Genomic DNA, 27,745 nt, shown 5'->3' with positions numbered 1-27,745 from the left:
GTTCTCTTCTGAAAAAAAAAGATGTATGATACCTACTCTACTATTATCACATTAAGAAGAATTCTCAGAAGAATTGATGGAGGTGGTATGAGATTTTAAAATGATTTTTAAATTTCAGAGTAGTGAACACATTTCACTGTGGTCATTAATTATTGAGTTCCATGTGAAACTTACTTGAATTCTAGGTATATCTCATTTTGATTTTTCTGTGAAACTATCAGAGGTGAAATCTATGGTCTATCTAAATGAGATTAACTTCAATCCTAATCCAAACCTAAAGAGAATTGCAAGTCCTGTCTAAGAATCCTGTGGATAAGCAGAGAGTTTATCTTCTCAAGGTTGTCTCTGCTTACTCCTACTTCTTGCCTGTGCTTTCTCTGTTCATCACTAAGTATTTTTGATGTAAAATTAATCCTCCTTCATTGTTTTCCAAAAACAAAATGATAAAAAAAAAAGAAACATGCACAAAAAAATTTAGTTGATTTTACAGACAGGAGAGATTTTACAGACAATTTTGGAGTCCCACAGTTTAAATAGTATGTTAGGCATTTCAATTCTTAATTGTCACTTTAGCCCTACTGCCACTGTCTTCCGTTACCTATATCCAAGCATCTAATCGCCTTGCTGCTTTTTCTCCTTCTCTTCTATTTTTTTCTCCCAGGAGCCACTAACAATATCAAGAAACAAATAAAAAATTTCTATCTTTTTCTCATATAGAGAAGCATAATTTTATTTTTATTGCTTTGGCTCTAGTTGATTCACAAGCCTTTAGGGTCTCACATTGTATCCTGGTAGATTATCCTGATGTTTATCAAACAGCACCTGACTTTTTCCAAACACACATAAAATAAAACAAAGCAAAACAAAACAAAACAAAATGTTGCCACAATTAAAAGGCTACTTTGCCTTCCTATCCAAGGAAGAGTTGTGATCATTAAAATAATTTTTGGAAACTGTTGATAAACTTCTTGTCTTTCTCTAAAGAGGATAATGGACTACGGTATCACTTTAGATCCTTTTAGATCAGGAGTTCATAGCTCTCTCAGTGTCCAATGTGAGGTAGCTTTTTTGGAGTCGATTCTGAATATGTGTAGGTGGTTCATTTCCATAACACTGTCACATAAGTCTAGGTTTTGTACAGCCCTTTCTTGGTGTAGCTGGAGATCCTATTCAAGATAGTAAATTTCTAGTAGAAGCAATTGTGAAATAATTAATTAAGTAATAGATAAGACCTATAAGGTTTTATTTCCTCTTCTATTCTCAGAGCCAAGCTCAGTGCCCAGTACAGAGTGAAAAATTCAATAAAGCATGTCAAATGAAGACAGAATGAACAAACAAAGCAGAAACATAGAGTTTTATCACTAGCCGTAATGTCAGTGCCCCCATTTAGGAATCTGACTTCTGTCCCTCTACTAATATTACTTGACATTCATTTTGCAAGTATTTCTTATTGTAATTTTGTATCTTCCTAATTGCCCCAATCCAATCTCTTTCTGCCATTCTCTTTTTTTTTTCTTTCTCCTCTTTTTGCCTTCTTGATTGTGAAGGAAATATTAGAAATGCTGATTCAATCTCCTAGAGGAATAAAACCAGATGAATTTAGCTGAGAGCCTCTGTGAAACACATGACTCATTGTTTTGCCCCATAACCACAGTCATTAATGAGGGCATATGTTGATACGAAAATGTGCAGGAGGGACAGGAAGCATTGCTGTGCATGCAAAAGGGTATGAGCTGACCTGAAAACCCACCTCACTCTGACTATTCTCTGAAATAGCTCTTTACTACAGATTCAGCAAGATGTGCCAATTCTAACAGTCTTTCATTAAAATTTTCAGCTAACATAGTCAGAATGTTTATTTTGATAGATTCATAGTGAAAACAACAGAGGCAGGGGAACTAAGAATCAATATTTTCAGGTCAAAGGAAAAAGAGTCCATGGAACAAGAACATCTAATAGCTCATCACTCTGATATTCAACAGCATAAACACATACAATGTAATTACCAGAAAAAAAAAAGGATTGTTTTGCAAAGAAACCATAAATCTGGAGGAGAAATTATGCATGTTGGTTTTTATGGTAATGATCTTCACAGTTTGTTTGTGTGATGTTTTTCTCTGGTCCAACAATTCTGCTGATGAGCAGAGATCACTCTCTTCAGAAGAACATTGTCAAGATGATCAAGGCTGTATCAGGATCTTTTCTGTAATTATTGATCTTGAATTAGAGAGTCTCTATGGAATTTGTGTGTGGTGGTAAAGGGAAAAAGGAAGAAGTTGTCTCTTGGTAATGGTGGGTGATTGGTGGAGAAAAAAACGATGGGGAGTGGTTGTTATGTTAGACAACTGAGAGGTAGATTGCAAGAGTATAGCAAAAGCATCCTATGACTTTTTATGAGCTAGACCATCCCTAGTTACCTGGATTGCCCCTCAGCAGTCACCTATTCCCTGGTGTCCAGGGCCACTAAAAGAATTGTGCCAAAAGGAGAAGGTACTTGAGAAAATTAGAACCCTAATGTAAATATATTTCTTTCACAATCACTTGCACAAATATAAACCAGAACCACAAATAGCAAATTGAAGAAGAATGAAAAATTATGTCTAGATAATTAAGCTTTTTGCAGCTGCTATTTGAATTTGTAGCAAATTACATCTACTGACACCTCAACTCCCTATGGATGAGACTTAATCTATACAAATATGTGTTACTTTTCTAACACTTTTTTTTCTAAGTAAAGTTGATAAGACTGATGTTATAAATTTCATTTAGATTCTGGTAGGAGTAACTCTGGAGTTTTCTTTAAGAGAGTTTCTTAAATGAGTCAAGATGAAGATTTACAGAACTAGATAGTAAAACTCCGAATTATAATAATTCACATTTCTAGCTAATTGCTTTGAAAATGGAATAAAATTATTATATGGCTAACGAGTTATGCTCCTTTATAATAACTTGTGAAGAACATGAAAGACAAAAATCGGGATTTGAAACCAAGTTTACATGTCCATACCTGGACATATTGCATAGTCTTCTATGCTTCCATCCTCTCACCTATAAATTTGAGATTAATAATAGCACCTGTTTCCTGTGTCTTTGAGAAGAAAACTCTAATAAATAGCGTCTCTCTTCCCTACCTAAATTCTACACCAACTGAGAAATGAGATGAAAGATTCAGCAGAGAACCCAAGTATTGTAAAGTCTCAGAAGAATTAGTTAAGGGCAAGCACCTAAATGGAATTGTTCCTGCCTGTTCGCTCAGGCTAGATCTTGGAACAGGGTATCAGAGAGAAACTTAAAACTGCAGAACAGTCACATTTACAGAAATTGTTTCCTCCTACTGATGAATAAAGAGTTGAAATATCAGAAATCAAATCCCCCTTAAGGAATGTTGAGAGACCAGCTCCACACATGTGACTACATGAATTAGTGGCTGTAGCTTAATAAACTTGACTTTCATGGGGAAGAATAAGGGAGTCAAGAGTTAGAATATTTAGGAAAAAATCACTCCTCATGGAAGTTCCTCACTAGCACTCCCTACTTTTTATTTTCTTAGCACATTGGGATCAACCTTTCAGATTATGCTTGTGCAGGAGCATGCCTAGTCCCTTGGGGAGATTCCTACTTTCTTGAGGTCACTATCCTATAGGTAGTCTCCTAGGACTGCTGGTGGGCAGTGGTGATATTGACCCCCTCTCACTATGGGGAAATACCAGAATGGAATGGATCAGAAGAGAGCATTACTCAAATCTGCTCACATCCCAAATCATGTCAAAACTATACTTTCTATATGCAAGGAGATTAAATGAATACATTAATGAGTAATAAATTAGATGAAGGCTTGCACTGATGAATAATAAACTGCAGGAAGATTCTCCAACTATAATATTCCAATCAGCATGGAGAACCCCAAATTTAAATACAAATCCCATGCTATGATCCAATGCTCAAGCTGAAGTTAAGTCCAAAAATTAAATGCCTAGATTTGGACTGAATTTCCTAGATTTCTTCAAAAAAAAACACGTTTCAAGTCTCCCATCTCATGGTTAGAACGTGTGTTGTACTTTTTGGTTTAGAGATGATTGCTATGCACCGAGGCCCAATAGGTATTTACAGCTCCATGTCTCCAGTTAAAACTCATTCTCTGTGAGCTGTCTTGAGACCTGTGGCTTGCAGGGTCTCTTAGGCTTTGAATAATTTGGGTAAGAGCAATTTGGGAATTTTCTTTACAATCCTCCTTTCCCAGCCAGTTAAAGTATCTGAGGACTGACAGAAGGAGTCAAAACAAGGATCAGAAATGCAGTGTCCAGGTTAGTCCTGGTGAAATGGGACTCCAGGGCAGAGTAGGACTGCCTCTGTTCTTCCTTAGACTATGGTCCTCACGTGGCCCTGTCCCACCCAGTCAGCTAATATTTATGAATAAAATAACACTGTGTTAGGAATCACATCCTGGTCTAAACTACAGGTGTTAAGTCTATGATTTTAGGGTTGTTTCTAACATATTGAGAATGATGCACCACAGGTATTTTAGAAAGCTTTTTTTTTAGGCAAGGTTACCTGCTGTTTAGAATTTGGGCTCAGATGATTTCTATCTTTAAATTTTTAATTTGTTTTCAACTGTTTTTGTCTGTTCCATAAATTATCTTAAAATATTGGAAATATTAAATACTAAAATAGGGTATTTGTATAAATGCTAAACATTTCATATGATCTTATGCAAGCATTAAAAATGTGGTAAAAAATAATTCCTATAAAACTTCTGTAAATGCCTAAAATTATATAGCATATTTCTGACTTTAATGATGTTCATAATATATAGATAGCTAAGTGAAGAAAGCATGCAACTTTATAATGTACAGCTTTACTTCTCTAAAAAAATCACATGTAGGTGCATGCATCCTGTTCATGTATGAGACCTGACAAATGTCATAAATAAATAGAAAAATATCTAGAAGCATACACCACAAACTATTAATAATGTGATTGGTTGGGTAGATAGGAATATGTATGTATACATTTTTTCCTGATTTTTTCCTGTAATTATAAGAAAAATAATAAAAAAAGAAAATTAGAAAATAAATAAGATTAAAACTATTTGCAGTTTTAAATATATTCTTAATTGCTTAATTTCAAATTTATTGTTAGACAATTATAACTATGCCATTTGTTTTAGAAATCATTTTATGATTTTTAAAATTACTTAGTACTACAGAAAAGGCCTAACATGACAGAGTATCTGTTATTATGAGATGAGAAGTATACACACATATATATAATATACATAAATAAAATATATACATGCATATCTCTTAAATGTATGCATGTATATACTTTTAAAGAAATTAATTATAAATTTTATACAGCAAAAACTGGGGAAAAACTCCCTAGAAAAACTTGCTTAAAGGCATATGAAGTCTGCCGTATTATATCTCAGCTTCATGATATCCCATATAATAAATACGCAAATGATCTATCCCTAAGGATCTTTACTGACCATCTGATTGTTTCAAAGAATTTTTACAGTCATCTGTTATCTACTACACTTTTCGGAATGTGAGGGAAAAAGTCGAGTTTGGGACTTTGCATAAGATTCTTAAGCCTGTGGAACATTCTGAACCATATTTATACCAAATCCCCCTTGTCTGATTGAGTTGTCATTCTCTGAGCTGACTCCTGTGCCCTCTATGTGTGTGTGTGTTTTGATGAGTAGAAAGAGATTTTTTAGAGCAATCCACTCAGCTTCCTTCCCCTCATTCTGCCTCATGACTCTCACATGTTTGTGAAATGACCAACCTCATATGGAGAAATTCTGAAACTAAAGTTAGCTGGGTTTAGCCAAGGACAGAGCAGGCGACTGTGGAGGCAGAAGCAAGCTGAAGTGCCCAGTCCAGCGAGACCTTTCACCTACAGTGTCCCCAAGGACTGCCACCCAACCTGGCTGTTTTGCCGATCAGACCATTCAGACTTCATATCTTCACTTTTTTCTTTTCTTTTTAGGATTAGTCTATATCATCTGGCCTGGAATTTTGTTTTTTCAGTGTTGAGAATTTTCTAGTCTATTAATTCTCTTGCAGTGTTTAGATGCCTGGCTCAGAGTATCTTTCTCTGTATGAAATGAAGTTATTGGTTCTGTCAGGCTGAAGATACAAGATCTTGGAGTCTTAAAATCTTGCAAAAAAAAAAAAAAACACACAGTAAAGTCAGTCAAAATTCAGTCTTGGAATTTGTATGCATTCCTTCTTTCATTCACTCATTTAGTAAAAACACAGGACTGACTCTGCCATGTCTTGTCTAGGTGTTGTGGATAAAACAACAAACAATACAGACAAGCTCTCAGCCCTCACGAAGGTTACAACTGAGTGGGATACACTGAAAATTTGTAAGCAAGTGACTGTATAATGGGGTTTCATGGAATGATAAATTTCAAAAAGGAAAAGAATGCAGGAAAAGTAGATAGACTGATGGATGATCAAGGAAGGCCCCTCTGAAGAGGACATGAATAAGAAGGAAGAGAGAGTCAAGCAAAGGACTTTCAGAGGAAATTTCCTGGTAGAGGGAAGTAGCAAGTCCAAAGGCCCTGAAGCAGAAAGGTACTTAGCCTATATGGGTATCTGAAAAGCAAGATGGCCAGGTTGGATGGCGGGGAGTAAGCAAGGGCTGACAAGTAGGAAATGAAGACAGAGATAACTGCAGAGGACAGATCTATGGGGCCTGGGAAAGATTTTGGATTTTTAACTAAGTGTGATAGGATGATATTGAGGGAGTTTTGAGCCTGGGCATGAATTAATCTGACCTATGTATTTAAAATGGAACTCTGGTTGAGGAGTGGAAACTATATTGTGATTCACAACATGTAGGCAGGAAACCACAGGAGGCTAGACAAGAGATGATAATGGCTTGGACCAGGATGCCAGCATGGAGGGGCTGTATAGATGTGATCTGACAGGAGAAGGGTGAAATTCAGTTTGACTGTGGGAGCTTTGGCCTTTGGAAAAGGGTGAATGGTTGTGTCATTTGCAAAGACGGGAACAACAGAGTAGCTGGCTTACAGGACTGTTAATGAGGTGATAAATAGAAAAGCTATTCAGATTCTGTGGGACTATTCAGTCATAATAAGATTGGTATATATTTAGGATAAGGCAACTGAAATTCAACATTGATCTATTTTTTAATCTTCCATAAACCCATTATCTACACTACTGACAAGTGAAAAGCGCTGGCATATGACTCATTTATTTGTGAATTCGTTTCCCCCGTACACACAGATGGTGTTTGCAGAGACTGGAATAGGGGACGGCCTGTTGGGGAGCAAGGATCCTCAGAGTCACATGTAACCGTCTCACCTATGGGGGAGAATGTGCACATGCTAGTGTTTATACCCTTGCAAGTCAAAGCCAAATCACAAGGCTTTTACTGTCCTTTCCTCTGGTCTAACATTTAATATGTTTCTGTTGCCTTTTTCTTTTCTTCTCCTCTATATAGATTTGTGTAACTATTGTCATAGCAACAAGATAGTCTTTGCTTAGGAGAAATAGTTTGGACTAAACTAAATTATAAATCAACACCATCAGTAATATGGCTCTTTTTGCATTGTTTTTATGAGTCCAAATAATATTGAAGAGTCATCCTTTTATTAAGGTTTAGAGACATAGGACCTATTTTGTCTAATGCAGAAGTCAGTAAACTTTCATGTAAAGGGCCAGATGGTAAACATTTTAGGCACCGAGGGCCACACAGTCTCTATCACAACTGCTCAATTATGCCTTGCAGCACGATACAGCCAAAGACTACGTGAACCAGTGGCTGTGTTCCAATAAATCTTTATTTACAAAAACAAGCAGTGGACTGGATTTGGCAGATGGACCACAGATTGCCAACCCCTAATCTAATGGGTTCCTCCCTCTCACTTTCTAAGAGAGTGTTCAAATTATGTTCATTGTGTCATCCACAGCAGAATTCCTAGGTCCTACCTCAGACCTACTGAACTAGAATTTCTGTGGTTATCAATCTGCAATAAGCTCCCCAAGTAGTACCCACTCAAGTGTGAGCTCAAAGGCTGGGGTGTAACAAACTTCTATGAAAGCTTCTCTAAATAGGCTGGAGTGCAAATTACCACAAAGCTCTCTGATTCTGAAATTAATATCCATCCACCCTAAGTGAAGTAACATAAGAGCAGCCTCGATAGTATTTAAAAAAAAGAAGACAAAATTTGCCAACATTTTACAGTCAGGAAGATTTCACTTGAAAATATGGACTTCCAGCTCTTATGATAAATCGTAGCATCTGGCAACACTGAGCCCACATTCTTGCATAGCAAAAATCTGCTGGAGTTGAGTCATGAGCACCCAATTCAGAGAAAGCACATGTGCTCAGACTTAGACCACACTCCCCACCAGTCCCTATTATCTCTTTTATTGTCTTGCTTTACGTATTTCAGTTATTGGTCTGCCTTCTGTGATCATTTCATTTTACAATGACTGATTTACTAAATGCACTCTCAGTATTTATTAATGATGGATTATCATTGGCTAATTTATCCACATTTTATACCAGAACATTAGGACATATGCTGTAAGCTACACATGTGCAAAATTTTAAGCTGCTCATTCTAATAGAACACATCTAGAATGCAAAAGATAAAACCATTCTTGTATTTCCTGTTGTGGTACCTATAACTTTGCTGTCTCTGTGAGAAATGACAGAAAGGACTCTAAATAATAAGTGGCTGGTCAAATGGGTGTATTTTTATCAACTGCTGAAATGTGTCACTGAGGTAGAAAGGATCAATCTGCAATTTCTGTTTAATAAAGTCTGCTCCAGCACCCCATATTTTAAGGGAGAATGTGTTCCTTGGCTGGCTGCTCTCTTGTGTTTCTGATGGGATACTTTCAGATGAAGCCTGGAAGTGGGGATGAAGACAGAGTATGACAAGAAATGTAAGCATTTCTGACTTGCCAGAGCAAACGTTGATTCTCACCTTTTGTACTTGCTGACAGGAAGTTAAAGTCTAACTCTTACTGGTTGACATTCGCTTTTATTCTCTGCTCTCTCACTTTCTCCACTAGCTACTCAGAGCCCCTGGTTGGGAGGGGATAGGAAGGTATGGAAGAAAGGGGAGAGATCATGCCAAGATAGAGTACATTTCTAAGAAAGACGTTTGTACCAGATTTATTGTTAAAAAGGAAAAAAAAATCACTTGGAAAGGATTTATTGTTCTCTTTTTGTTGTGAGGGAAGGCACTTATTTTCATTCACAATTGTCCTAATTTTTAAAGCACTACTAATAGCAGGAGAACATAACAAATGGTTATGATGTCACACACTAGATTTGGTGTCAGATACACGTAAGTGTGAAAGCCAGCTACTTAACTTCCAAGTTTTCTTTTAAGTAGTTACTTCGTTTTTCTAAGCATCAATTTCTTCATCTGCAAATGGAAAGAGGAATACTTTCTGTCCCATCAAAGTGTTATGAGGATTAAATCCACATGAAGGGCTTAATAATGGGTTAGGCATTTAGTAAACAAAAATGATATTTCTCCCTAATTATTATTTTTATCTGTAAAATGTACATAATAATGATATCTATCTCATCAGGTTATTATAAGGATGTAATCGGGCCACACCCATAGGAACATTTATTCCAGTGCCTTACCCATGGTAAGTCCCTGATATATGTCACTTGTTATTAAAAAATTATTACTATAAGAAGTATTGCTCATAATAATAGTCACAATCATTTGCAAAAAAGAAATTCACTGTGGAAGAGATTGCTAATAATTATCTAATTCTTCAAACTATAATCTAAATTATGCCATATAAGAACCATCCTGAACATGATATTGCCTTGATTTTTTTTGGCAGGACATAGCATAATATATTGGAAGGAAAATATGCTTTGGAGTCAGGGAGATCTGAGTCTGATTCCCACCCCTCTAGTTACTAGTTGGGTGATGTTAGTTTTGTTATCTCTGAGCTTCAGTTTCTCATCTTTGAGCCAAAGAAACCACTTGATTTAGAATAAAAACAACTTTTAAAAACTTTGTCAAGATTCAGTGAGATGGGTATGTGCTTGATACAGAAGGCTTAGGTTACCAGCTTTACTGCTTTAGTTTTTGGATGCTTTCCAGTACCGGTTTGCTTTGCACATGCTCTCGCTAACATTTCACACATTTTTAAGTTGTTAGAAGAGACTCTGAATAGCATACTTCTATCATCTAACACAGTGGTTCTTCCTAGAAGCAATCCTCCTCACAGGAGACACTGGCAATGTCTAGAGACATTTTTTTATTGACTTGACTGGGTGGCGGGGGTGGGGGTGGCAAGAAGATAGTATTCTACTGGCATTTAGTGGGTAGAGGCCAGGAATGCTCTTAAACATTCTACAAATGTATAGGGCAGCTCCCTACAGCAAAGAATGTCAAATACTTTGGCCAACATGTCAATAGTAATGAAGTTAAGAAACTCTGATCCAATACATTGATCTCTGCACTTCTTTAGACATTACTGAGCTGAGAAGCTTTTTAAGTAGATAAACAATTTCAAGACTGGTCTTAGAAACTGCCAACCTCAAAAAATAAAATAGAACTACCAAGTCATCCATCAATTCCACTTCTGGAAATATATCCAAAGGAAACAAAAACTCTATGTCAAAGGGATTTCTGCACCCTTGTGTTCATTGTCATATTATTCACAATAGCCAACACATGGAAATAGTCCAAGTGCCCATTGATGGTTGAGTAAACAAATAAAATGCGGTGTATATGTAAATGATGAAATATTATTCAGCCTTAACAAAGAAGGAAACCCTGCCACTAACAATAATATGGATAAATGATGAGGGCATTATGCTAAATAAAATAAGTCAGAGAAAGACAAATACTATATGATCAAGTATATGTGGAATCTAAAAAAAAAAAAGCAAACTTACAGAAAAAGAGATCAGATTTGTGGTTATCAGAGGAGTGGGGTTGGGGAAGGGGAATTGGATGAAGGTGGTCAAAAGGTACAAACTTCCAGTACCAAGATAAATAAATACTAGGGATGTAATGTACAACACGATGAGTATGGTCAACACTGCTATATGGTATACCTGAAAGTTGTGAAGAGTAAATCCTGAGTTCTCATAACAAGAAAAAATTTTTTTTTCTTTTTTTTGTATGTCTGTGAGATGATGAATGTTAACTAAACTTACTATGGTAACCATTTCACAATATATGTAAGACATACCATTATGTTGTACACCTTAAACATACAGTGCTGTATGCTAATGATATTTCAATAAAACTGGTTAAAAAAAGAAACTGGCAACTTGAATCATATGATTCCCAAGAATATTGATATTTTCCTATGCCAACATGCTTTCTATATTTATCTAGCAAAGATTTATTCCTTTGATTATTTTAACTCCTTCCTAGATAAGAAATGTACAACATCTCACTTGTTATTGATATACCTATGTGCTTCTTGTATCTGCCTAATATTTGCCAAGACAACAGTGAAGTAACATGAGTATGATAGGCTCTGAGACTGGCGGTTTCAAGGCCAGCCATCCAGAGTGACTTGTTACAGTGCTTCAGTATCTGCCTGTTCTGAGTCTCAAATACACAAAGCAATCAGGTGATCTTTCTATAACCTCAGTTCAGGACCATCTCCTGATCAAAAATGGCTCCACAGTCTTAAAATAAAGCTTAAATCTTTACCCCAGCTTCAAGACCCTGTGTAATCTGACCCTGCCCAAGCTCTGATTTGGTGTTACAACTTGTCTACACACTCACTCAGCCCTATACAGACTAGCCTTCTGGCTGTTCCTCTAATAAACCAAGCTCATTTCAGTCCCAGCACATTAGCCATTTCTACTTTTCTGGAATACTCTTTCTCTTAAATCTTTGCTCATTTAGGTCTTCGCTTTGAAGCTCACCTCATGAAAGCCCTGGCCTTCCTATCAGAAATATGACCTCAACATTACCCTTTGCATATGGCACTTCCCTTCTGTGCTTTGCTTTTCTTCAGAATAGTGCACTACCCCACAGTGTATCATATATTTGTTGGTACTTGTGTATTGTATGCCTCTGACATTCTCAAATATAAGCTCCTTTTGACTTGTCATCCCCATAGACATCCTGTTCAGAATTCCACGGGATACAATTTGGCAAATGCTTAGTTAATCCGTTTTTTTATATTTCATTTTCTCCTGGTTTTGCCATTAAACAAGAGAAACAAGCTACATCTGTGTCATTAAAATGTGCTAGAAATTCCAGCAATCATCAGAACATTTGATTTATCAAGACTAGAGACTCATTGTTTAAATCTGACCAACACAGAGTTTGAATAAAATTAAATCTGAGTGCGTTTTAGAGGAGCTTCATTCTCTAGTTCACTCTCATGACTAGCTATCACCTGTGCGTGTGCACACGTGCACACACGTGCACGCACACGAACATATAATTGTCCCTTGATATCGAAAGGGGATTGATTTCAGAAACTCTCTTGGATACCAAAATATGAGATGCTCAAGTGCTTTATATAATATGGTGAAGTATTTGTACATAACCTATGCAATCCTCTATGCTTCAAATCATCTCTAGATTACATATAACACCTAATGCAATGTAAATGCTATGTAAATTGTTGTAAAAACAATGCAAATGCTGTAAAAATAGCTGCTGGCATGTGGCAAATTCAAGTTTTATTTTTTGGAACTTGCTGGAAATTTTTTAAAAATATTTTTGATCTGTAGTTGGTTGAATCCATGGATGGGGAACCTGCAGAAATGGAGGGCCAACTATATATAGGTGAATAGATAGATAGATTATATAGATATATAACATCAAACTATAATACCTATATTAGGTTCCTCTAAGAAGTTAATGTATTATCATACCTGGTCATCTCACACATTTGTGTTATTTGCCTGAATCCCAAAGGCATTTAAGTTTATTTATAAGCCCTGATCTAAGTGATGGAAAGACAATTTGCCTAAATGAGTTTCATTTAAATTAATTCAATTAAACATTATGCATAGGTGAATAGGTGGCTGCCTATATACAGTGTGATGTGAAGACATCCTATACCTCCTTTTCCTTTTGATTCATCAATGTCTAAATGGCAATATTAAAATGCTATTACAACCCCAATGTTCATAGCAGCACTATTTATAATAGCCAAGACATGGAAACAACCTAAATATCCATTGACAGATGACTAGATAAAGAAATTTTAGTATATATAGTGGAATACTACTCAGCCATAAAAAGAATAAAGAATAAAATAAGGTCATTTGCAGCAACATGAATGGACATAGAGATCATCATTCTAAGTAAAGTAAGCCAGAAAGAGAAAGAAAAATAACATATGATATCACTTATATGTAGAATCTAAAAAAGAGACACAAATGAGCTTATTTACAAAACAGAAATAGACTCACAGACATAGAAAACAAATTTGTGGTTGCTGGTGGGGAAAGGGATGAGAAGGAATAAGTTGGGAGTCTGAAATTTGCAGATACTAACTACTATACATAAAATAGATAAACAACAAGTTTCTTCTTATAGCACAGGGAACTATATTCAGTATCTTGTAGTTACCTATAATGAAAAAGAATATGAAAATGAATATATGTATGTTTGTATATGACAGAAACATTGTGCTGTACACCAGAAATTGACACAACATTGTAAACTGACTATCCTTCAGTTAAAAAAGAGAGATTAAAAAAATCACACACACACGCAAATGCTATTACAAACCACAGAGGTTTTAGACAAATGCAGTAGTCTATGCTACTACTAGTACCAAATATACATTTTTCAGTAGAATTTATCACCTCAGTCTCTAAAGCAACTTCTTATGGTTTTGAGGATATAGGAATCGCAGGAAGTCCATCATTAAATTGGGCACAGCAAAGGTAAAGTTCAAAGACATGACTGGTCAGGAAGGTTCAAAAAGGAAAGAGGAATGAGAGATAAGTTGAAAATGTTAGAAACAAATGTGGCTTTTAATTTTTCCAAAACAGGAAACTGCCTAAGCTTTACTTACTCAGTACCCTGTTTTGTTCACATTTTCATTTACTTTTATATAGAGGTATCCATCCTTCTTTGTTTTAGTGCTGATTCTTGTCCTCACAGGAATATGAACCCCTTTAAACTGAAGAATGGAGTAACTTGTTCCTGAGATCATTTTTGCTGATAATGTCCCATGTTTCTTTTCAAGATGATTAGACATACTCAGTCAGCTTCTACAGATGGAATAATCTCTGATTTTTTGAACTTTGGTCTTCCCCCAACTCCACTTTCCAAAACACACAAAACAATCAACAGTTTGTTTGCAAGGTACTTGTAATGTCTGGCTCTTCCTTTCCTGCCTGGGATTAAGCCCATGCCACACCTTAGCTTCTCCCATGTGTGCTCCTTTGAGTTTATCTCATCTATTTCTACATCATTGTTGTCTACATCATTGTGTGACTTTCACCAGCGACTGGTAGAGTGGCCCCAGTTCCTTGCTTGGTCTTCTGACATGAACGCCTGTATCCTGACGGGAACACCATGATGTTCCATCCTAGACTTTGGACAGATCACCCTATCCACTATGTTACTGAAGTTTATTGTAATCCCTGGAGGTTTTAAAGTGATAGATGCTGTGTGTGATTTTCAAGAAACACAGATAATTATCAGTGGAAAATCATACCTGAACCATTTCTTAATACATATTTTTCCCAAAGAATTTAAAGGAAAAACTTCTCTTGATATTTTTTCCCCCGATTTGAGAAGAAGACTGTTAGAGAACAGTCACAGAAAATGTATAATCCTCACCCATGGCCTGGATTTATACTATAATAAAGTATATGGACTTATAATTTTCCATTATTCTGTGCTATAAAGAGGCATCAATCTTGCTTTAGATACTGCTGTCAAGTTGAAACATCATTTCAGGCATAAGCTGAAAATATAAGACTCTTTAGCTACATAGTCATGTAAAAATCATTTAAAAAGAATTCTCTGTGTATGAGTATTCACCAGATTTTTTCAGCAACGATGTACCAGGCCAGAAGGTTGACAAGATTCATATAATTAGACATGCAAATGCTGCTAATGGAAGCTTTATAATTGCTTTGAAGCACAATCCATCATAATCACATATTCTGAAAGCAAATAAGTAACATGATACCTTAAATTGCAGGTTTCATATAGATTGAAGTGTAATCTTCTACTTTCCTTTTATTCTTTATGTCTCCCTCACACTCTAATTATTGATAATTCTGGAAGGAAGAATATGCATGCAAGTTTCATCCCTCTTTTAAATGACTTTAGTTTCAAATCTATTTGAAAAATGCCCTATATTAGGAAGCCCCATGGAATGCTATTAAAAATACACATCTGCCGGGTAATTTTTTCATGTGATTATGTAAAGTAAAATCTTCATAAACAAAGTAAAGAAAATTATAATCCCCAGTATTAGGTTTTGCAAAATACCCCAAAGCAGTTTTTTTCCCTAATAAGTAAGTCAGAATTAAATTGAACAAATACCACCACCAAAATTCAATTTTCTTTCCTTTCATAAAGAGCTGTAAGCAACTGCTCTATAGCTAAAATCCATCACCATGTGCAATGCTACTTTGACCTGGAAGTAAGTACTATTTTAATTTCCAAGGCATGGCTTGCTATCCTGCACACAGTTGTTTGCCTCTCAATATCCCTTCCCCTTTCTCTCCTAACAGAACTGTTGTTTTTCCATTTTTGCCCTAAAAGAACCATTGTTTTTCCATTTCTGCCCCACTTCCTTATCTAGCCCATTCTGCTTTCATGGCCATTCCTACTCAGGCCAATGAGGAGAGAAAGGATGTGAATCAGTTAGCTTTTGTTATATTGTAAACCATTCCAAAGCTTAGTAGCTTCAGCTACCATTTATTTAGCTCATGATTCAGTGAGCTGGTGATTTGGGCTGGTCTTGCTTGGTGGTTCTTCTGCTTTCAGCCGGGCTCAGTTATGTGTTTTGGAAGTGCCGCCTGGTTGCAGGGCACTGAATTGTTTCAGCTGCAAAGATTCATTTCTGTTCCATCTGTTTCTCATCACCCAGCAGACAAGCTCAGATTGTTCACCTTGAATCTGGATAGGTTTTCAAGAGAGAAAGAAGAGGCATAAAAGGCTTCTTGATGCCTAAGCTCTGAGGTGCACACTGTTACTTCCACTGCATTCTGTTGGCCAAAGCAAAACACGAGGCAAGCCCAGATTTAATGGGTGGGAAAGCCGAATATGTCTCTTAATGAGAGCAGCTCAAAGTCACACTGCAAGGAAGGGCCATGGATACAAAGAGTAGAGAAATTGGCAATGTTTCCAAACATTCTACCATAGGGAGTTTGCTAGGTTTTGGGGAATAAGTTCCTTTACTTTTAAGACTCTTAGGAAGAGATAATGCCATTTCTCCCAGTTATTTTCTTGTGAGGATATCAGATGTAAACCTGCAACCTCTACTCAGTATTAACAAAGTAGCAAGTGGGCACAGAGGAAGAATGAGTCCAGAAAAACAGAGAAGATGCGCTGGATAAAGCCAACTCTAGTCCATCCTTCCTCCCAACCATCCCTGGCCTCCATCAGTCCTAGGCAACCACTGATCTTATTTCTGTCACTCAGGATTAGTTTCAGTTTTGAAAAATGTGATTATATGGTATGCACATTTTTTGTCTGGCTTGTTTCACCAGGCACAATTATTTTGAGATTCTTCTGAGTTTTGGCATATATCACTAATTCATTTTTTAACTGAAGTATATTCAGTTTTACAATGTTGTGTCAACTTCTGGTGTACAGCAATAATAGTTCAGATATACATACATATATTTATTTTCATATTCTGTTTCATCATAGGTTATTATAAGATATTGAATATAGTTCTCTGTGCTATACAGAAGAAACTTGTTGTTTATTTATTTTATATATAGTAGTTAGTATTTTCAAATCTCAAACTCCCAATTTATCCTTTCCTACCCCCTTTCCCCTTGGTAACCATAGATTTGTTTACTGTGTCTGAGTCTGTTACTGTTTTGTAGATAAGTTCATTAGTGTCTTTTTCTTTTTTCTTTCTTTTTTTTTTTTTTAGATTCCACAAATGAGTGATATCATATGGTATTTTTCTTTCTCTTTCTGGCTTACTTCACTTAGAATGACTATCTACAGGTCCATCCATGTTGCTGCAAATGGCATTATTTTATTCCTTTTTATCACTGAGTAGTATTCCATTGTATAAACATACCACAACTTCTTTATCCAGTCATCAGTTGATGGACATTTAGGTTGTTTCTGTGTCTCAGTTATTGTATGTAGTGCTGCTATGAACATTAGGGTGCGTGTATCTCTTCGAATCAGAGGTCCCTCTGGTTATATGCCCAGTAGTAGGATTGCTGGATCATATGGTAAGTCTATTTTTAGTTTTTTGAGAAATCTCCATACTGTTTTCCATAATGGCTGCACCAAACTACATTCCCACCAGCAGTGTAGGAGGGTTCCCTTTTCTCCACATTCTCTCTAGCATTTATGGTTTGTGGACTTTTTAATGATGGCCATTCTGACTGGTGTGAGGTAATATCTCACTGTAGTTTGATTTGCATTTCTCTGATAATTAGTGATAATCATTTTTTCATATGCCTATTGATCATTCATATGTCTTTACTGGAGAATTGCTTTTTTAGGTCTTCTGCCCATTTTGGATTGGGTTGTTTGTTTTTTTGTTATTAAGTTGTATGAGATGTTTATATATTCTGGAAATTAAGCCCTTGTCAGTTGCATAATTTGCAAATATTTTCTCCCATTCTGTAGGTTGTTTTGTTTTGCTTGTGTTTCCTTTGCTATTAAAAAGCTTATAAGTTTAATTAGGTCCCATTTGTTTAATTTTGCTTTTATTTCTATTGCCTGGATAGACTTCCCAAGGAGAACATTGCTAAGATTTGTGTCAGAAAATGTTTTGCGTATGTTTTTCTTCTAGGAGTGTCTTGTCTTACATTTAAGTCTATAAGCCATTTTGAGTTTATTTTTGTGTGTGGTGTGAGGGAGTGTTTTAACTTCATTTCTTTACATGAGGCTGTCCAGTTTTCCCAACACCACTAGCTGAAGAGACTGTCCTATCTCCATTGTATATTCTTGCCTCCTTTGTTGAAGACTGATTGACCATAAGTCTGTAGGTTTATTTCTCAGCTCTCTATTCTGCTCCATTGATCCATATGTCTGTTTTTGTGCCAATACTCACTGGAAAAAGTTTGTCCAATCTGTTCCATTGATTCATATGTGCTGGTTTGATTACTGTAGCTCTGAAGTACTGTCTGAAGTCTGGGAGGGTTATGCCTCTAGCTTCATTCTTTTTTTTCAGTATTGCTTTGACAATCCTGGGTCTTTTGGAATTCCACATAAATTTTAGAATGATTTTGTTATAGTTCTGTGAAAAATGTCCTGGGTAATTTGATAGAGATCTCATTAAATCTGTAGATTGCTTTGGGTAGTATGGCCATTTTAACAATATTAATTCTTCCAACCCAAGAGCATGGGATATCTTTCCATTTTTTAAGTCATATTTAATTTCCTTAATCAATGTTTTACAGTTCTCCGTGTATGAGTCTTTCACCTCCTTGGTCAGATTTATTCCTAAGTATTTTATTTTTTTGGTTGTGATTTTAAAAGGGACTGTTTCTTTACTTTTTCTGATATTTCATTGTTAGTGTAAAGAAATGCAACTGATTTCTGTATGTTAATCTTTTATCCTGCTATTTCGCCAAATTCTTTTATCGGCTCTAATAGTTTTTGTGTGACATCTTCAGGGTTTTCTATATACAGTAGCATGTCATCTGCATATAGTGACAATCTTACCTCTTCTCTTCCAATTTGGATCTTTTTTATTTCTTTTTCTTGACTGACTGCTATGGCTAGGACTTCCAATACTATGTTGAATAGAAGTGGTGAAAGTGGGCAGCCTTTCTTATTCCAGATTTTAGTGGGAAGGCTTTCAACTCTTCACCATTGAGTATTATGCTGGCTGTGGGTTTGTTGAAAATAGCTTTTATTATGTTGAGATATGTTTCTCTCAGGCTTCTATAAAGATTTTATTTTTGACTTCCCACTAGTTTTAAATAATTTAATTATGATATGCCTTGGTGTAGTTTTTTTCCTTGTTTCTTTTGCTTGGAGTTTATTGTGTTTCTTGGATCTGTGAGTTTATAGTTTTCACCAAATTTTGAAAAAGTTTGTCCATTATCTCTTCAAATATTATTTTGGTCTCTCACCCTTTTTTTTCTTTAGGGCTCTGCGTATACATAGATTTGGCTGCTTGAAGTTCTTTCACATTTCACTGATGCTCTGGATTTTCCTTTCCAGTGCCTTTAATCATTTCATTTCATTTTGGATAGTTTAAAAATTTTTTCCCCCACACAGTGTTTTTTTTTCACCTCAGACATTTTAGTCTGTATCTCTAGATGTTTGATTTTGTGTTTTAATTTTTTTATTTCCCTATTTTACATAATCAGCTTTCCTCTAGCTTCTTGAACATATGTAATATAGTCAAAATGACTGTTCTAATGTTCTTGGCTACTAATTCTATCATTGATGTAATTTCTGGTTCAGTTTCACTAGAATGATTTTTTTTCCCCTCATTATGAGTTGTATTTTCCTGCTCTTTCTAGGTCTGTTGATTTTTGACTGGGTAGTGATATGATTAATTTTATCTTTTGTGGTGCTAAATATTTTCATATCCTCAAAATATTCTTGAACTTTATTTGTGACAGGCTTATTACATGAAAACAGTTTGATCCTTTTGCATCTTGCTTTTCAGCTTTGTTAGTCAGGGTTGACTTTCTCCCTACTACAGAGGCAAGATTTTTATTATTCACACTAATGTCCCATGAATGATGAGTTTTTTTTTCTTTTTCTTAACTCTTTCTGTTGGGAAGACACCTTATTCCTAGCTGTATGTGAATTTTGGAAACTATTTCCTCTAATCCTTTTAGTTGTCTCTTTCCTGGGCTTTCAGTAGTTTATTCACACACATGTACCTAACAGTACTCAAGAATACTTAATAGGAATCCACCCCAGGTCTTCAGAATTCTCTTTCCCTGAAGCTATTACTACTCTAGTATTTTGCTCTTCTTAGTCTAGCTTCCTTGGTTCTTAAGACTCCCAGGGTCATTTCATCAACTCAGGGAAATTGCCTGACTATACTTGGGTTCCTCCTACTCGTCCTAGAGTCTGAAAACATTCTCCATACAGTGAGCCAGGGCAATTGTAGGGCTTACTTCATTTTTCTCATCACTTAGGGATCACTCTCTATTTTCTGATCCCTATAGTCTAGAGTGCCCTTTTCCTCTCATCTAGTTTATATATTTTTTTAGTTATTCTGACAGGAGTATACACCTGGTACCTATTATTTCACCTTAACTGGAGAATATCATTGTATACTGATATATTTAATGCAACTTTAGAAGCATACATTCAAAGAACTGTTTGAATGAGTGCATGAAGAATTGCTATATTGATCAGGAGCCCAGGAGCAGAGAAAATGATGGTTACTGTTTTAATACTGGATCATTAATAGTTTTCCTACTATAAGTGCTGTGGAAGAACTGGGCTACCTGATTTTCTGCTTGTTGGATGGAAAATGTAAAAGGCCAGCGAAGGAAGGATATGATGTTAAAATTTCCTAGCAGTAAGTACTCTGGCAGTGCCAGGATTAAAAATGATAATGGTAGCGGCACAGAACATCCAAATGGAAAAATGATAAGGATAAGATTTTACATTTCCTTTTCTTTTGATTAATCTTAACAATCATCAACTAAAATAGGTGATACACACTGTTTCTGTCACATACACAATAACATACTCAGAACTGCAGATGCAAAAAAGGATAATGAAATACTACTAACACTTATAAAACAATTAAAATGCCATAAGATTAATTATTTAATTACTTTTAAAAATAGTTATTTCTAAGTATGTTTTCTTTTAATTAAGCAATCTTTACCATTTAGAAAAAGTAGAAGTGCTATTATTACATTAAAATTGTGAGTCATTCTCTTATTCCTTTATAATTGTACGAAAACAATTTATATTTTACAATTCTTTTTATAGTCAGATAGGTCCTTCAACAACACTAGAAATAAGTATTTTATTTTAAATACAACAAGGAGCTTATATTTTTAGTTAAGCTTATCAAGCACCAGATAATTTGAAAATTCACTAAAAAATAGCTGGTATTCTATACATAAAGAGTATACAAGCTTTTCTTTTCTCTCTAGATATGTCTAAAAAGTACTCAGAGTTAATTTATCCAGTGAATCTGCCAGTTAAATCATTACCATCAGTACCACTTCAAATTGATGAGGACTGAAACCATTTTTGTACACTTTCTTCAAGGCTAGTTTATTGTCTTCAATTCGCAATTATTCCTCTTTGGCAAAAAGTCACATACTTTCTCATGCTTTCCTAAAGGCTAATTTTATCCTCTTCTTTACATAGTCAAACATTTCTTGTAATTGTTTTGGCAGAAAGAGAAGATTTTATTTTTCTTGGTTCACTTAATAAAGAGGACTATAGGAAAGTTACAAGTATTCAACTTAAAATGTGTTTTATTATATTATACTTTTGACAGAAGCTCATTGTGGGCATTTTGAAAACTCATAATGTTAAAAGGAAGTGAGGGAAAGAAATATACATAGTTCTACCACCTAGAGATGAAAACTATTAACATTTAGAATATTTGGTTCTAGTTTAAGAAGCCTAATTTGATTTTTGACTGCAGTTTGTATATGATTTGTTTCTATCCCAACCCATGTGGTTACTCACCAGATGGAGAAACTCCACTAATTATCTATGTCTCCTCCAGTGTCACATTTACCAGTTGGCACTCTCACCACAGCTCTTCTGAGCCCTTCTACTATGTTACAGTATACTGCTTGATGTCTCCACAGCTATGTCACTCTCCTTTGTAAACTTAAGCCACCCACAGCCCTTCTTGGTTATGAAGAGAGAGATAATTAGAAACCTCCAAGTGGGCTCAACCTATCATTCAGTTATTGGTTTTGAGATCTTTCAAAGTACATTCAGGAAATCGACTGAGACTTAAGCGGTGCAGTATGGTATAGGATGAAATTCACCAGTGTAAGAGAAAATACTACTGAGCACTGAGAGTATTTCTCCCATCTGCCCTCCTCTTCTGGGAACAGATATATGTCTAGACAATCTTAGGGCTACTTGCCTGCAGCCAAAGATGAAGAAGGATGGACACAAACCGAGAGCAAATATGGGAAGAAAGTTTTAAAGTTCCTTTCCTGCCTCCCTAGCACCGTGACTTGTAATGGCCTGGGCACAGGTATCAGAGGCAAGGGTTTGATGAGAGGGCAAGTGCAAGTGGGCAGGTGAGTAGCCCCTCCAAACCTCCAAAGACAAGCAGCCTGCTAATATTCTGCCTAAGGATCTCATGATGAAATCCTGACCAGAGATTTAATCTGGCTGAATGGCAGCAGTAGTCAGCAGGGTTTCTGTGGGGCTGGCACTTTTCACCCAGGGCTCACCCCTTCCTCGTCCTTAGAATTACCAGGGGGTAATTTACCTGGCTTTCAGCCTTTGTCCAACACACATTATCAGACAGAGAAGCTGAAACACCTAAGAAAACACAAGCTTACAGGCACAAATATCCATTTACTTGAGCTGTACCACTACTACAAAGAAAAAACAGGGACAACATGAGCCACATGAATCATAACTACCAGAATTCTCAAGTCAACAATGTAGAATAAGCCCTATAGAGACAAAATATAAGGAGAAATATTAATGATATTTAAAAACAGATGAAAGAGAAAATAAAAGAAGTAAGAGGAAATATTTGATCTGAAAAATATAATAGTTTTAAAAAGTTAATTGGAGTAAAGTACTGCAGCCACTATGGAAAAACAATATGGAAGTTCCTCAAAAATTAAAAACAGAATCACTGTATAATCCAGCAACTCCATTCTGGGCACACACCCAGAGGAACTGAAAACAGGGTCTTGGAAAGATATTTATGCATCTGTATCTATAGCAGCGTTATTCACAATAGACAAAAAAGGAAGCAACCCAAATGTCCATCAACAAATGAATGGATAAACTCAATGTGGTATATATAAACAGTGGACTAATATCCAGCCTTGAAAAGGAATGATTACCTGCAGCTTTGTAATAATTTTTGAAATCAGAAAGTGGGAGACTTCTAACTTTGTTCTTCTTTTTCAAAATGGGCTATTTGGAGTCCTTTGAGATTTTATGTAAATTTTAAGAATTAGTTTTTCATTTCCACAAAAAGATGCTATTGGGATTTTGACAGGGATTGCATTAAATCTACAGAAACACATGCATGTTTAAGCCAATTAATCTTAATTCTAAAACTTCATAAATTATTATAAGACAGGAGAATTATAGCTTCATTTTGTTTGTGAACCTAGATGCAAATATTAAACTTAGTAAAATTAAAATATTAAACATCAAAAATAATATTACATAACAAAATCCAGTGGTATGAAAATGCAGTAAGCAGAATTTATCCCTTCAAATACAAGGAAATAATATTGGAATATACAAGAATTTCCACGTATCAGTAAGTAAAAGACAGGAAACCAGTGGAAAATTAGGCAAAGGCTATAAACTGACAGTTTACAGAAATGGAATGTCTGTAAAGCTAGCAAGCATATGAAGAGATGCTCAAACACATAAATAATCAGACAAATGAAAATTAAACAAAAATGAGATATCATCCACCAGTATGGCAAAAAATTAGAATAATGATAAGTGTTAGTGGAGATGTGGCTGTATAGGATTCCACACATGCTTGCAGGTGCATGGACTGGAGGTTGTTCTGGAGAAGAAACTGGCATCACTCATTCAAATTAAGTATGCATATATACTATGACCCAGTATTCTCTACCCCTACCACCGGGGTATATAGTGCAAAGCAGTTTTCATATGGGTTCATAAGGGGGCACATGTGAAGATACACATGACAGCATTGTTTGTGGTTGTGTGGGGTAGAAACCAATCTGTGTGTCCACCTAATGTGATGCAATTATAAAAAAAAAAAATGCACATATAGCAAGACGGATACATTAAAACATAGTGCACATTAAAAAACAAGAAATAAAATGAGAACTAAGGCTCAATATAATTATGCAAATTATAATACATTCAGTGCAGAGAAAGCATTATTGCAAGTTTTATAAGAACACTTACCAAAAACCTTAAAAAAAAGTATTTATCTGTGACAATGAATATATATATGTTCGTGTATAACTGAAAAATTGTGCTTTTCACTGAAGTTTGACACAACATTGTAAAATGATTATAACTCAATAAAAAATGTTAAAAAAAAAAACTGACAACAGAAACCACAGCAGAAGGGGATTAATAATTTGAAAAAAAGTTAGAAAGTTCAGGATGCCCCTCGCCCCTCAACCCCACTCCGGCCTGTGCACGGCTTATACACTAAAGGGTAACTGTTTGGCCCCCTGAAAGGGAACCATTCTCCTCGTGGGAGTTTCTGCAGAGGCTGAAACCGTAGGAAAACAAACACTGTCAATAAATTGATATTTGCTACATACAAAAGAAGGACAACTGAGAGTCATAAAAATCGTGATTTTTGTTTTTGTCTTAAAAAGGTCACCCTAGGGTAGGGGTGGGGGTGTCTTAAATAAAAAGTGCAAGAAGGCAAAAAAAAAAAGTATTTGTCAGGCACATTTAGAATGACTGCCTATGAGAAGGAGGAATGGGAGTGGGGAATGGGGAAAACGGGAATAATGAACAAACAAACCCATAAATCAGAGAGACTCCAAGGCCTTGTATGGACCAATAATGATTGCTGAGAACTGTGCCTTATGTGTAACCCAACTGTCTGCAACTAAGAACAACAACGAAGTCTCAAGTGGAGGCAAGATAGAGGGCCTTAAGCCCATATTTTAAAAAGTTAATAAAGAGAATGACAGCCAAAGAGGAGAATACAGAGTTTTGTTTTGTTTTGTTTTGTTTGGGGAGGGGGCACAGGTAAACGTTTGCATGTAAAAGGGAACAATCCATTAAAGAAGAAAAGTGAAAAACCTTAGACAGGGAAATAATATATTTAAGAGAAAAAATTCCTCAAGATAATGCTAAGGTCAATGGCAAACATGGAACAGTTAGCTTTAGGTGGAGGAAGGTCTTATTGTGAGACTAAGGAAGATGACCATATTGTGGAGAGCAATGGAAATGGGTGGTCTAGTTCTCCTAAGTGAGAGAAGAACTACGTTACCACTAAAGAGTTTGGATTGAAGGACGGGCGATGAGGAAGAGGAAGTAGAAAAGCACTCGGTCATTTTTCTTAGGACTTGATTTGCAAACTCTCCTCTAATTCTCAGTTTTCCCCAGCTCAGCAAATGTTTACTTTCTACCCTGCTGCTTAAGACAAACACCTGAGAATCAACTTTTATTTCTCCCTTTTCCTCACTCCCCGGTTCAATCCATTAGTAAGTCTTATTGGCACTGCCTTTAAAATAGATAGCAAATTCATCCATGTCTTTCCACTTCTACTAAAACTGTCTTTTTTCCAAATTGCATCATCTCTCAGATTGATTATCTCAATAGTCCGCTGTTTCTCCTGCTTACCCTCCGGTCCTTTAATTCATTCCTAATCCTTAGACAAAGTGACCTTTTTTTAAATGAAAATAAAATTACATCATTCCTCCATTAAGACTTTCTAATGACTTTCCATTATTTTGACAATAAAACCCAAATTTCTACCATGGCCTCAAGGACCTTGCCTACTTTTCTAACTAATCTTAAAATATTCTCCTACATTTGACTACCCTCCAGCCACACTGGCCTTCTCTTTTTTCAGACACATGAGGCTCATTCACACTGCAACATCTTTGCACATGCCACTTCTAATTGAAACACTCGTCCTATGATCTTTGTCTTACTGACTCTTTCTTATGTTCATGGACCAATTCCTTAGTCATCTCTTCAAAGAGGTCTATCCTCTTTCACTTTACCTCATTTTATATTCTTCATAGTAATAACCACTTTTGGACTTTATCTTATAAATGTACTTATTTATTTTATGTTCCCTACACTTAAATGTAAGCCCCACACTAGCAGAGTTCTTTTATTTGCTTATTCACTAGTCTATACCTAGGGCCTAGAACAGTGCTTTGCACACAGTAGACACTCAGAAACATGTACTGTTGCTGAATAAACAATGTCGGTATTACAAATGTTGCCAGTTTTCAAGGACCCAACTGAATTTAGACACATTTAGAAAGAGAAACACATTGCATGCTGGGAATGGGCAAGGTGGACTTAGTTTTGTAGTAGATACAGCAGACGAGACTTTATGGTGATAAACTGAAGTTTTGGCAATACTGAAGTTCTAGTTTTCTCACCAGTACGATAGAGATGTTCCCAGGAATAAAAGAGAACAATGCATTTAAAACACTCTTACTAGAAACCCTGATACCAGTACAAGTTAGCGTTATCATTGTTATTCTAATATTTAAGCTTTGCTTAATAGACTGTACATAGTTGGAAAGTTCACCTATATAGTCAAGAATTCACCTATTGAATTTTCTTTCATCTATAATATTTTGTGATTCTTTGCTTATGTTATTAAATGGTCATTTCTAAGTCTATAATATCATGGGATCAGTCAAACCTTGTCCAGGCTATTTCTAGAGCTTCAAAAGATTTATATTTAACATCATATTCATATCATTCTCTTTCTTTTCACTCCTTCAGCCTTATTTTTGCTGCACATTCTTTTACCCTTAATCTCAGGGCAGCTAATGTAGTTTAATGCTTGTTCATTTTATATAGTTTCTTTTCTTTTGGAATTTGTTCTTCTTCAGTTTCTATTCTTATATTTTTCTTGGTTTATCCTCATGTAAAATTGCAATAAACATAATCACTGCCTTCATGGTGAGAACATTATTTGTTAACAGATGGTAGATTTTCAAAATCTGAATTGTTTAAAGTAGAAGACACTGAAAAAGGTAGTCAAAATTGTACTCTGCTAAGACTGAAAAAGAAAGGTCATTTTTTTTTCAAGATAAATTAAACTCTTATAAACAAAGTTACCAACATCTAGAAGCATTAAGGCAAGCATGTAGAAAGCCATGGGAATTCATTTGTCTCTCTCAATTAGTTAATGGTTTTTGAACATTAGTCATTAGGTTTCTCTATTTTAATTAATTTAAGTAATTTACATAATGAAATTTCTGTACATAAAATATTCTTAATAAGCATTTCATCATTTATCCCAGAAGGATTTCATGAAAATTAGTTCAAGTAATTCAACCCTACTTCAGGAAGGAAAGAGCAGGAGCTGGAAACTAAGGGTGATACTGAAATGAAGCGTTAAGCAGAAAAGTGCCACAGAGAGCAGGAGACCAGCTCTCTCCAGTCATTACCAGCCACCGGACAAAGGATCGAAAACAAGATGACCAGGGCTTAGAATACATTTAGTTTATATTCAATCTGTTTTTGTCAGTGTACAAGTTCTGAAACTGCCTGGTAAGTCTTCTCTAGTAACTTCTTATAGGTATGTTTTTAAAACTTATTGTAAGATTCTTGACATCAGAAACCACTTTTCACTACTTTATTAAGACTTTATTATCTTAAGAGTCATTAAAATAACTGTGAGGACACACCTTAACTGAAAGTTGTGGTTAGCTCTGGCAAAGGAGTTAGAATGGGGGGCCACTTCCACTTATTCTGTATTTTTTTAAAATAATT

At 35.6% G+C, this 27,745-nt stretch overlaps 1 long non-coding RNA gene across 1 annotated transcript; it reads left to right on the top strand.

The window, feature by feature from the left end:
• On the top strand, positions 1–27,487 carry LOC140700399 (uncharacterized). The gene is made up of 3 exons (XR_012078794.1): positions 1–82; positions 9,588–9,650; positions 27,274–27,487. It is a non-coding gene; the product is annotated as an uncharacterized lncRNA (long non-coding RNA).
• Positions 27,488–27,745: the final 258 nt, after the last annotated feature.

Source organism: Vicugna pacos, chromosome 2 (assembly GCF_048564905.1).
Source record: "Vicugna pacos chromosome 2, VicPac4, whole genome shotgun sequence".
NCBI classification, from domain to species: domain Eukaryota; kingdom Metazoa; phylum Chordata; class Mammalia; order Artiodactyla; family Camelidae; genus Vicugna; species Vicugna pacos.
This window is presented reverse-complemented; position numbering and strand designations above follow the sequence as displayed.